At 35.7% G+C, this 13,695-nt stretch overlaps 1 protein-coding gene across 6 annotated transcripts in view; it reads right to left on the minus strand.

The window, feature by feature from the left end:
- LOC134746110 (uncharacterized) overlaps positions 1–13,695 on the minus strand; it is an 89,834-nt gene that overhangs the window by 18,033 nt on the left and 58,106 nt on the right. Inside the window, exon 1 of one of the 6 annotated variants that reach the window (XM_063680370.1) lies at positions 6,748–6,894. The exons of the other annotated variants lie outside the window; for them this stretch is intronic. The gene's annotated coding sequence lies outside the window, so the exon portion shown is untranslated. Of the gene's footprint in view, positions 1–6,747; positions 6,895–13,695 lie in introns of those variants that run through there. 6 annotated transcript variants of the gene reach the window in all.

A 13,695-nucleotide genomic window follows, 5' to 3' on the forward strand; every position in this document is an offset into this window, starting at 1 on the left:
CAGGGCACATCGCTAGCGTGGCATAACGATGTCATCATTACATGTAATGGATTCAGCATGGCAATACGTTTATAATAAGTAGGCCCCACTTTCACTTAATTTGTATTTGTATGGTCACCAAAGTGTCGTATACAATCATGTGTCGTCAATGTGCAGTATCTATCTATGCATGTACTTAAATACTATCGTGGATTACTTGCGATTACACAAATAACAATGTATAGGTTACATTTAAGAAAATCAAAACTGCTCTATCTTAAAACTGCAATTTTTTTTGCAGTTTTAAGATAATACTTGTACGAAGCTCATGTTACTTTGACGCAATCGCCACTAGAAAAAACATGGAAATAATATTATTACACGAGGATATTAAGTAGTTATGATATTGTTGCGATATCCATTGCTGAATACTACTATAATGATAGGTATCATTTTATGCTTAAAGTTGGTACAAAGTAGTTTGTTTTCACTTTAATCAAATATATAACGCCATTTGGTATTTGTTCAAGTGGCGCAGCAGAGACATTATGGCAGATAGGTTAAAATACAATAACAGTAGCACGCCAAAGTAGGCACAAGCTGGTTTAATATGGCAAAACAAATAAAAAAACTATTCACACACGCCAAAGCACAAATTATACAAAGACAAAAACAGACAAAAAACGATTTGCAACGGTGCTATTTATATCGACTGAAACCAATAATTTGTGATGTTATCAATATCGCGCGAAAAATTATCTTTCAGATATGTATACTATGTAGCCTATTAAGTACATGTATGCCCATGTAATTGATATTTGGTCTAAGAAAACAACATAATTCACACGTAGACTGCATGAATAACTGCATGCTTCGGAATGGTTGATATCATGAGGATGATCATGCACATGCTTATCTGTTGTATATCAGGTTTTTTCGACGTGATAAACAAAGACTTTCCTAGTGGTAGAATTCTAATAATGCAACAATAAGTAGGAAACAAATACAGAAATAATATTTAGAATGTTGATTACGTATTAACGCTAGATGTCCGTACCAAAATTGAATATAAAAACTGTACACGATGAAACCCGGCCATGCATGACCTGGTATATCTTTTTACCGAATGCATATATTCAAGCAGTTCTTTTATTTTAATAATCTGTAATTATTGTAATTTATAATAAAAATAAAATCATATTACAATGTATGGGCTTCTGTGAGTTTCGTAAAATATATTCCATCATACCTTAAATTTTTTGCCCAGCGTTTTTTTAATCTTCACTCGCTTCGTACTACAATGCCATAATTGTATTTATATTTTCATAAGCTGTATTATGCTTATTAGAATGTCATCTTACCAAAAATATACTTTTTAAAACTCTTTTCTACATGAGGTAGTCAGGAAAACTTTCTACTCCAAGCACTGAAAAGTTGTTATATATGGGAGGCATTTTTTTTAGCAAAAAGTCAATTTCACCAAAGTAAAAACACCTCAGAACAGAACTATCTCAATCTGAACACAATCAGAAAAATGTTAGGCATTGTGAAAACGAATGTAATAAGGTATAATTTGGTTTATATGTATAATAAAAAAATAAATGGAGAATTTGGTAAAGACAAGAAGAAAAAGTATAAGTACTGTGGAATATACAGGCTGGCTGAAAAATAAGTGCATTCCCGTTGCTAGGGAGGTTTTGGGATTATACTGAGCAACTTTTACTATGGGACCAATTACGAAATCGTAAAAAAAAATTCACCCTCCCATAGAAAATGGACCAGCCAAAATGTATGAAACAGCCAATTTCTTTTCGCGATTTCCGGGTTGGGTTGGTCCCAGAGTAAAAGTTGCTCGGTATAATCCCAAAATCTCCTGGCAACGGGAATGCACTTATTTTTTAGCCACCGTGTATAACGCTCAGTCGCAGACAATCAAACTTTATATTATGTTCCTAATTTTATTATGCAGTTTGATAACCACAAATTAATAAAGCAAAATGCTGCTTGAAAATGTACATTACCACATCATGCGTGGCCGGGTTTCATCGTGTACAGACTTTAAAATTCATTTTGGATTGGAGTATCGGAGCACTTTTCGAGTTAAAAAGAAGAATAAGATGTTCAGAAACACCGTATAAATACTTTTACATAAAATAGGTAGGTAGTCTGGGTTTAAATAATTTACCATAGATGGGTTCTGAAACCCTCCTTGGCGCGCAGCAGCAGCACTAAGAGTACCTACAACCAGACTGATTAATAACATACGCATTTTCTTTCTCTTGTTTTTAATTTTATTTGCTAGTTCTGTTTATAAGACGATATCTAAATCTAGCTCGTTTTGTCCCAACAAAGTCAGATGATGACATTTAGTGTTATAGGCACTTTCCCCTCTTTGTGTTTTGACTTTGACATTGAACCTAATTCCATGCTGTTGCACCGCTTGCACCAGACGTTTACTGGAAAGTAAGAAACTTCTAAATGTTTATTTAAACTACAAGGTTTCGTAGGTATCTACGTACTCGTGACTGTAAGAGAAAGTGGATATGACTTGACTCAATTGTCATCGTCTTTTTTAAACGTTGAAAAAGAACGTCAATGGAAGATACAATACAATGGTGAATTTCCTATTATGCGGAGCAAATTGCGTAAAGCACGTAAAACACGATACTAATTTGATATAAATAATAGTGTGCTTAGGGATACACTGATATCGGTATCAAATTAACATTATATTTAACATTTCTGAATACGCCAACCTGTTGGCAACATTTCCGCTTGCCGCACTCAAGGAGACTTTCCATAGGCAAATGTCGACACTCGATGCGATTAAAATCTAATACGGTTTTATCAAACTAATTGTTGTCTGACAGATAATGTAACTACTCCTTACTATTTATGTGCTTAATAATAGGTATGATATGTAGAACCTGGTATAGAACCAACGATTCCGGCTCACTCACCTAAACGTATCGTATAATGGATAAGCTGATTTATTTTATTCATTCTTTTAAAAACGGCGCTGTCTAGAGCAAAATTCTATTTTAGTTGAGAAAATTAGTTTTTCGTTGATCAACCCTTAGGTAAGTTTTGAAACTCTTCTAAGAACACTATTGTATTCCGCGATGATATGGTACGATATGTATAAACTGTTATTGTTAATATATTATAAAATCATAAATTAGTTTAATACATAAACCCGAGTATGTGCAGTACTTGAAAATTATGTAAATAATCCTCTATGTACCTAATATAGCAAAACCATTCAGTCGGCAGTTGGTTGAATGCCTACAGTAATCGATATCTCAAAGTGGCTCCTCACTCGCATAAGTGCGGTTGCATAATCAACCCTTTACAACCGATTCATTTGACAGCTGACAGCTCACATTATTAGTCGTAGTCGTAGTTATTGAACACTAAATACAACTTTCTAGTTAGCTAGTGTTATGCGTTTGAACATGCATCAGCCCTTCCCCGTCAAAGAAGTGCAGGCCCTAATAGCCATTGCATACTAACCACATTAGTTTATAGTAAAAATACATTATAAACAGGTGGATTTAATTCATTATGATACGTTGTACAAAACAATGATCATCACTTTGAACGACAAAGCATCCGTTAAATGAATTTTATTGTCTGCATTTCAGTTTTTGTAGATAGCTACACATTGAACTAGAAATACTTTTTATTTGTAGTTATGGCGCAATCATAAAGAAGCTTAATCGGCTTCTGGGTTAAAAGGCTATGACAGTGATATTAGTAAGGTCAATGTGGAGAAGACCGCCATATAAAATGAATTCCTAAGGGCAAGAACTCTCGTATTTGTATACGTACGTCGCTCAGACAAAGTCAGAAAGGAAGAGCTTCACTCCTTTAGCTCTACCGACCTTTTCTTCCCCAAATTGACCTTAACTACATAGTTCCTCCAATTCTTAGGATAAGGTATAGAAAACCAGATGTTGAAAAATTTTAGAAGAATTTTTATTTTAGAATTTTAGAAATTAATTACTTATATATATTCAAATTGGTTTGATACTGTGTATCCACTACTGCATGGATTCGTCCTTATTAGCAATAAAGATATTGAGTATTGAGAAGCTAATAATATGGAGAATACAACCGGTCTTTTTATTCTTTATTTAATTAACTTGTAATTGCGTTATGACGGCTTTATCGATTACTAATATTTTTGACGTATGTTTTGCTGACGTTTGCTCCCACGTACCCATGCTGGATTTGTGTGGACTGCGTCTACTGCTTCGTCCGTGCCTTATCGTGCTGTTACAGGACACAGTTACACAAACAGACAACAATTAAACAGTTCTATTATTGGGTAAAATTATGTAGTTATTTGTTTCTCGAGATGTGGAAACCGCATGTCATGCAATACCGTCGATGGTACAGGAAAACTTATTGACTTATTTTAGTTCTTGTAGGTTATTTGATACCTGCCATGAGGATATAGGTAATTAACGTAACGATACCTATAATTCCTTATAGGTATCGTAACGTTAATCACCTCGTGGCATAATCTGTGCATTGAAAATTTGAAATGCGGATCTATTAACCCTGCTCTAATCATTGACATATATCTAAGGACGGGCCTTACGGGCACTAAGAATGGTGCTAGTTCAGCGGTGTCACTCACGAATTCGAGCCAATCATGCAGTCTAACGCAACTAGTTACGACCAATCGCGCGCGTGATGCGAACTCATCAACCAATCGCGTTATGGCGTTAAACTGCACGATTGGCTCGAATTCGTGTGCGTGACACCGCTGTACTGGCCCCATTCTTATTGCCTGTAAGGCCCGTCCTTAGATATATGTCAATGACTCTAATCCTATATGAACTACGTACCGACAGGATTGGAGAAAAGGATCAAATAAAATAGGGACACAAAAACGTCTCCGAATAATGTCAATAAGGTATTATTGTCCACACTGTTAACTTACTATTCGTAAACATTATGGCCAAAAACTTGTGATCAATCATCAGTGAAGAGTATTGCTGTGACATGAGAGGTGAGATACATAATAATACCTACGAAAACGTATAGGTATAAAGCGGTACTACTAATAAATTCTTTTACTTGATTGCGTACTGGTAATTTGGTAAATCCCATCTCATGACACATTTCATAACTGTTACACAATTCTTCGAAAGTCCTGCATCATACTCTGATCTCAGATAACGATTAAAGTACATATTATTATTGACACCAGGTAAAAAAGTTAAGTGACTCACAGACCGTTTTCAACGCAAAGTTTTCATGATTCATCCGCGCTCGTTACAAAGAAGTGATGCTGTATGAATGGTAGTTTCTCTTTCTACCTAAATCCTGCGAAGCAAATTATTCATACATTCACTTTGCGTAATCATCCTTGCCGATTATTAGGTAGGTATTTCTTATGAAAGGTAGACGAAGTATATGTACCTAAGATACATATTGCACCTTCGATATTTTAAGACAACGGTCAGTATCTTTTACCCTCTATTAGGATATCACACTATATTTTAAATATTACTCACAATTACACTGAATTGATTTTAATTGTGTTTAAAACGAATACAAGACAGTCACCGATAACATCATTATCACCTATTGAAAGGTGCAAGCTATATATTCGTAAACAATGTCTGAGAAAATAATATATGTACTTACAACAGTATCTGACACACACTTGAGCACAGAATACATAATAGTATCTAAGGTACAGAAAGGACACTTCCTACAAAACCGAAGTTTGACTCAGCGATTCAGGAACGAATAATGCTGTCCCTTTCTAGTGTATGCTGTGTATGGCACTATCCCTTTCGGCTATTTAGGGTTGTCAACATTCAATTAATTTATGTTATCTGTGGTCGTGCACGCAAAGGGACGTCAAGTTGTGCCAACTAATAATTGCTCGGAAAAATGCTGAGCCGAACGGAGCCGAGCATGCCCGAAAGGAGGAGTGTCGCCCCACTGACTTGAGAGAAAATGACAGATAAGTAAACAAGACCCGATTTTACGAAACCCCGTATATACTTAATTGTTTATGGCTGCATAATGTTTATTATACTACGAGTAACTACTTTTAAATGTCACTCGCCCATCATTTATAATTTGAGGGTACTGGATTCTCCGAGAAACTACGATGTCAGTGTTTCGCTTTCGGTGTTTAATACACGGTATATAGGTACGACTATACTTCATTTTTTTAACATTAGCAAAAGGGTTAACAATCTTGACGTCCCTTTTTATGGAAAAACACTTGAAAAATAAGTCACTGCAAATACGTAACAATTATATATATAATTATATGTGTTTTTCAATAAAAAAAACCAACAGGGTAAACAGTTTTGTTTCTTTAAAAAAATTAAAAATGTTTCCTTTAAGTAAAATCAGCTAACTTAAGGTTTTAAGGCACTATCCCTCCAGGGCCCATTAATTTTTTCCATCCTGTATACTGGTAAAAATAATAAATTAATTTATTAATAGGAGTAGGCAATTAAGAAATGTTGATTGGCCGTAATATAGACAAAAAAACCATAATTATTCTATTTCTTTCCGGTGGTCCAGCACGCGATCATATATAGACTTAATTATGTATGTGTAATTTTATAATTAAAAACTGTATTAAATAATAATTAATCTAATTATAAGAAAATTACATGGCTTGTAGTCTTACAGTCCCTCGGAAGGGAATGAGGGGATAAAATTATACGAGTAATTAGGTTAGACACATGAGAGATAGCTACAATAACTATAAATATTAATAATTAATACCTGGAGACAGCCGAGACGGAAGATCAGATATCCTTGAAATTTTGAAGCCGCTTAAAGCACACACGCACTCAAAACATTTATTCAAAGTAACCGCAAATCGTGCAAACAAGCTATAAAGTATTGACGTCAAAGCACTTAATATTATTGTCCGTTATCGGTTATCAGGTTTAATTGTTATGATAAATAATAAGATCGCGTCCGCTTGTGGTGGCGGATGGGCTACGTGTGTCGTGTGTCGTGTGGTGTGTGGCCGCTAGTACTAGACGACATGAAATGAGTGACGCGACGGCGGGTGACGTAGCGAACGCCCAGACGGTGTATTCCGCTCCCGTTTATTGAACCGCCGGATTTCCCATGCCAATTCCAAACTAGTGGTATACTTCTTTAGATACACTTTGTTTAGTTTTCATTCGCCTGGAAATTGAGTTTTCAATAACGCAATCGTTACCTATACAAATGAAACGAGACTAAAATAGTGTTTAATTTGCCCGTAGATACATAACAAAATTGTCCGAACGGGACACATGGGACACCACCAACGTCTTTGTTACTACATATTATATAATACTATATTCTAGTAGATACAAGATAATGAGTGATGGCTTCTAGAATTTTGCACTTCAATTGCACAATGATTTTAGAAGAGTAGGGAATTACCATCGGCTTTAATTATAACACTTTACAAACGTTTAAATATGAGATTGCTTATACATACACAATAGGACCGTAAAGAAGAGTTATCGTCTTTTCATGTTTCAACTGAACCTAAACCGGGCTCCATATGTTCCGAATGACGTATCTTTAAAATACGTAGGAATTAATTACTCCCTAACTGAAATACTTATCCACGTCATAAGTCTAGGTTCAACAACTAAGCATGTTATTTTCGGCCAATCACGTAGAAATATATAATGATGGTGTTCTGGAATGAGTGGGTGGGAATTGGGTCAGATCAGGCCGAAAAGGTTGACCTTTTTTGGCGTCACCGCGTGTATTTATAAGGGGTTGTTGACGTAGATAACTATGTATATACTAATATACTAATATCTACAGTAGACGCAAAGGGAATTCCTCGTTTCCTTGAAGATAATCTTATGAATAACTAGTCGAGTATTAAGATAATTACATCGATAATAATTTATAACTTGTGAACATTGAGGAGAAAAAATTGGCTTTAGGTACTTGTGTATCATGTGAAATGTTGATAAAACGGACATTGTCCTTAGGTAATGCACGTATTGCTTTTTGGTTAACGATCTTAAGTCGAAGGGACTCCTTAGTTAGATGCTGGTTCAACAGACGGGTACGACGAAGGATACCAGAGGGCCAGAGAGGCAGCACGTTCGACGTGTTGCCTCTCTGTCGAAGTGTGACAGGGAGGCAACACGTCGAACGTGGTTCGCGGTAGGCCCTCAGTACTGCTGGATATAGAGCATACCGCCAGGGGCGCCAGGACGTTAATTATACTTACATACATTTATATTGGTATACATGACTGATGTAAAATACCTAGTAACCCTCAACGACCTCAACCTACACCGATAGCAATACTCCCAACGTCAGGATACCAGTGTACCCTTTGCGATGTTTCATCATTAGTCAACGTCTGTTTTCCTTTACCATTTATAAACGAATTGGTATTTACTTTTACATTTAGGTTGTGTGTTATTTAATTAATAGTTTATAATTTTAATAAACGTTATTATTGTGATGAAATTTTATTAAGCTATTATTTTACGGTTTAACTCACGTATTTTTAATGGCTAAATATACATGAGTTAAATCGTAAAACTACCATTGTTAGTATGGACTCACGGCACATTAAATTCGATTATGAAATTAATTTTTTTCATAATTTAAATTGTACATATTTTTAGGGTTCCGTACCCAAAGGGTAACAACGGGATTACGGGACCCTATTACTAAGACTCCGCTGTCCGTCTGTCCGTCTCTCACCAGGCTGTATCTCATGAACCGTGATAGCTAGACAGTTGAAATTTTCACAGATGATGTATTTCTGTTGCCGCTATAACAACAAATACTAAAAAGTACGGAACCCTCGGTGCGCGAGCCCGACTCGCACTTGGCCGTTTTTTTATATATTTAGGGCCACTTGCACCATTCACTAACCCAGTTAATGGGTTCAACCTGGAGTTACCATGGTTACCAGTACAATTTGACACTGGGTTAACGGTTTAACCGTCTAACCCCGGGTTAGTGGGATGGTGCAAGTGGTGCTTGGATATGTATTGAACTACTGCAGTGTAATTTATTTATATTTATTACTTACTTCCACAAATGACGTTGATTATAAATATATTATAGGTGTTATCTATTTATAGACTACCAGCTAATTTCATGCCATGCCATTATTTATAAATTTAAACCAACACGGTTTATATTTATGCGGTCACATTCAGTCACCCTTCTAAAATTTGTGACCAAAATACATAAAATCACGTGTGTTTATATTAAAGGTCACTGATGCTAGGAGCTCGGTATTAATGAAAATCACAAGGATGCATGACGCTGGTGGTATTATTGTATCAATTCATCGCATCTCGTGAACAGAGATTCGAATTATCGAGCGCAGGCGAGAGAATCGCTCAAACGAACCAAATTATGTTTGTTTTTCAATAACGTGTGATTTGGTTCTCGGGGTCACAGTTACACTGGTCAAGCTGAGCGTCCGACACGTGTACGTTCGGTGAGCAATGGGGTTACAAGACCAGCAATAGGTAATTGCTCGGCGGAATTCTCCGTGTCGCTAGGAACTTCAATATAAACTCAATTTATTATACTCCTTATCACAGTTTTAAGAGGTTAAGTGATAATTGACGGATAGGTCCTTGCGTAACGCGAGGGTATCACTGTGGTAATATTTCTAGGTCATCAGTCATTAGTAGCGTAATCTCGATTCTCTTTTGCCGTTGACATTTAAACCAAGTAATCAGTCATTAAATACTAAACAAGTTCAGTGCAGCACAACCAGAACTAGCGAAAAGTTGGTTGGTTCATAAATCTGACCGGAAATCGCGCCCTCGCACGTTGACACTGTTGACAGGGCATCGATCTAGTAAATTTGACCTTTGCTCGCACAATATTTTTTGCACACTGCAGTCATATTCTATTTCAAAGACGCCCGGCCGATTACCGATAAGACGTTAACTCGGATTATGGATTACTAGCTTTTGCCCGCGACTTCGTCTGCGTGGAGTTAGTAATTTGGGTAGCTTATTTTTTATTCAATCTGTTTTTTATCGATTTTCCATTCAAACTTCCACCCCCTTTTTCACCCCCTTAAAGGATGATTTCTGGGATAAAAACTACCCTATGTTTTTCCCCGAGACTCAAACTATCTCTATACCAATTTCAACTAAATCGGCTCAGCGGTTTAAGCGTGAAGAGGTAAGAGACAGACAGACACACTTTCGCATTTATAATACTAGTATGGATTTACGTGCAAATCTGTCTTAATATAGTCGCTCTTATAAAATTATCGCCTTAGCTTCCGTGAGGCTGGAAATAGCAGCTAAATTTGTAAATGCCGTTGTGCTAATGTACGAGGCACACCTGATTGCGTTGCATTCTATTTATGCCCCGACGCTTGTTCTGTGATGCGTGGTTGTTATTTAAGCCGGTTCACACGCAGATGAAAGACAAAAAGACGATAAAGAAATAGGACAAACAGAAAAATAGGGATGTTTATTTATTTGACGCTAATCTGGTATTAGTACCTATACATATACAAATTTACTATTGTTGCTACTGTAGGTATACACTTTAATTATATATTATATACATATATACAGGTGTCTACGAGTGACCAAGTATATAAATATGTCCTGCATCACACTTTAAAATAGACAAATGTCAAGATCTCGTTTGATCATACATCAAGCATATTAAAATCTGTAGAGACCTGTGTGTAAATACGGCACTTATTCAGAACCACTGTAAGGACAATATCATAAACATCATAAGTCTGATAAATAGTTAAAACAATTTATTTCTAGTTAAGCATATATTTTTATTACTGACATCAGTTATTCATATTGAGAAACTTCCAGATGACCTACAATTATATACGACGTGACAAGGGCTTCGACCGCTGAAACTTCACCCAACTTTTACATTTTAAAGCTACAATATATGGAATAATAGACCATTGTGAATTAATAGTAGATTGCTAACCAAAAGGGTTATTAAAAGGCACCAATTCAACAATTTATGCTGTTACAATTAAAATGATTATAACACCTATATGCACCATGGATTGCAGTAAATAAATGAATGAATTCTGTCGAGGTAGTTTGGCGCTCGAACACAGTGAGAGCGCCAATGGTCCGAGTCGGAAATGGTCCACCCGAGTTAAACACTACTTCTCATATCGAATGCGAGGAAACCAAAAAAGACAAGGCAATTTTGCAAAATCTGAGCTTTTACGTGTGTGAAGATAAATAGCTCCTAGCGAAAAATATTTACGAAAACACACATATTTTAACAAACAGCAGTAATTTTAAAATGATTTGTTCAATAGTATGAAAATCAGCGGGATTGCCTCTTTTTTTGTTTCTTTACCGTTCTCTTAAACCTCCCAATAGTCAATGGCATTACTCATTCAGCTGGTGGTGGTTGGTGGTATACTCAAGGTTTAAAACAAATATTTTTGGTGTATTCCTTTTGGTTCCCGCCTTATGAATTCGAGTAAATACAATTCAACAAAAGAAATCAAGAATAATATATTTCATGAGTATCACTCATCATAATTATGTTTATTATAATTTTTGATAAAATAAAGATTCAAATTTAGAACAATTACCAATTGTTCCAGGCGGGGAAATAAAGACACTATTTTTCCATTTTGTTTCCACCCAGTTGCTCGTGGGACGGGTACGCAGAGGAGTACACCACTTTTCTGCACTAGAGAAGAAACGTATCACTTTCTGCGCAGTTTTTAGAACAACAACGACCCACTTTCAGAGCATGAGATGAGATGAAAAATACTTATTCAACGCAGGTTTATATTAGGTACATTAAGACGAAAGTGGAGGACCATACAAACGTAGTCCTCATTTTCCTCTCTTATATTGAAATTATTTTGACACAATTAGCTGTATATCAACCACAGTTATGCAAGCAAGTCTTTCGCTATTTTATATATTTCAGCAATCTTATAATCATTTAATAGGTATGTCGGAAACCTTTCAAATCACCAATTTCAGCCTACCACTAATGTATTTTCTCCTTTCCTTTCTCATTAATTGATTGAAAGCATATATGTATTAATATCACATATATAACACCGTTTCAAATGTTTCAACGTTTCATACTATAATTATTACATCTGTTTCACTGTAAAAATTAGAGTCTTTCATTGAAAACATGCACAACTCACAAGTACACAATGAAACAAAACAATTTTTTTTAAAGGTTTATAATACAGAAACTGTTTAAGATAAGTAGAAACCAAGAATGCCATACGATAGCCAACTAAATTGTTTATCTTTATAAGAAATTGTTTCATTAATCAACAAGTTACCCTACTAATACTAACTTATTTACATACCAAATTTCAGCTTCCTAGGACTTCAGGAAGTACCCTGAGAGTTTTGATGATCATCAGTGAGTGAGTGAGTCAGTGAAGAAATCGGGTTTTTTAGATATGAATAAATCAGATTTTAGTATAAGAGCTATGCAATTGAAAATTTGTATGCTTAATAAGTTCACCATTGGCATCATTATCCCGAGAATTTTCTTTATCTGGTATAATCCAAACCCAAGTTATGAGAGTTCAATAAAACGACGAAGCGTTTTGAGAAAAGGTGGTAGTGCCCTTGCGCTACGCTTTGCTCGTCTTGGCGGGGGTAGGTTAAATCGATCCAGTACTTGACGTCACGGTATAATGATAATGAACATATTAAGCTTAGAATAAATTTAAAAGTGGAAAAATTACTGCCTTGGGTGCACTTTAATTTATTCTAGGCTTAATAGCATCGATCGCAGACGTTTCTGCTTGTTAAAAATTAATTTAGAATGGGTAGCACATCGTAACTGGTGAATTTCCAATATGACTTGGAACTCCGGTGGCCGTTTAAGAAGTGTAACACTCTTACGGTAGATGTCGCTAGGGTCCCCTAGACCCATATAGTGAGAAGATTTGCTGACTATGGATGAGGTCTTGGTGGCTCAGTTGGCAGAGCGCTGGAGTATCTATCCAGAGGCCGTGAGTTCAAGTCTCACCCAAGGCAGTAATTTTTCCACTTTTAAATTTATTCTAAGCTTAATAGCATCGATCGCAGACGTTTCTGCTTGTTAAAAATTAATTTAATGAACATATTTACAATCAAGTGTCGTGGAAATGAATGCACGAGTTGGACAAAAAGCTTATTGTTTTATAGGTTGTGTTGTGATCCATGTTAACCGTGATGGCGTTAAGCTTGACAGACCCAGGTCAATCGATAGACGGGTTAGTTTCATTAAAAATGTATCAACAAAGTGGGTTGTTGTTCTGTTCACAGGTAGTCAATTATTCGGAGGCGGATTTGACAAACAGTGGACATCGTGTACCTATAAAAAATTATAGTTTCAAAGATATTGGCAGCAAGCCTTATGAATTTCTTGCCTAATTATCGTTATCTATATATAGGTAGTATCTATATAGGTCTAACCAAATTGTCAGTAAATAAGAACAAAAAAAAACTATACTCATCCTTTTCTTTTGGGTGCTAGTACTAGTGTAAGACAAAGATAGAATAAGAATAAGAATAAGAATTGTTTATTGCCACATTATCAAGTACAAAAGAAAATGAAATAAAAGTACAAAAGAAAAATAAAATAAAATTACATAAAACAAGAATAAGAAAAACAATTATTAATTTATAAGTAAGTACAAACAATTGGGCAAAGGGTTTCCAGTCTCAGCGTGTGCCGGGCCGAGATGCCCGG

Source organism: Cydia strobilella, chromosome 12 (genome assembly GCF_947568885.1).
Source record: "Cydia strobilella chromosome 12, ilCydStro3.1, whole genome shotgun sequence".
In the NCBI taxonomy this organism is placed as follows: domain Eukaryota; kingdom Metazoa; phylum Arthropoda; class Insecta; order Lepidoptera; family Tortricidae; genus Cydia; species Cydia strobilella.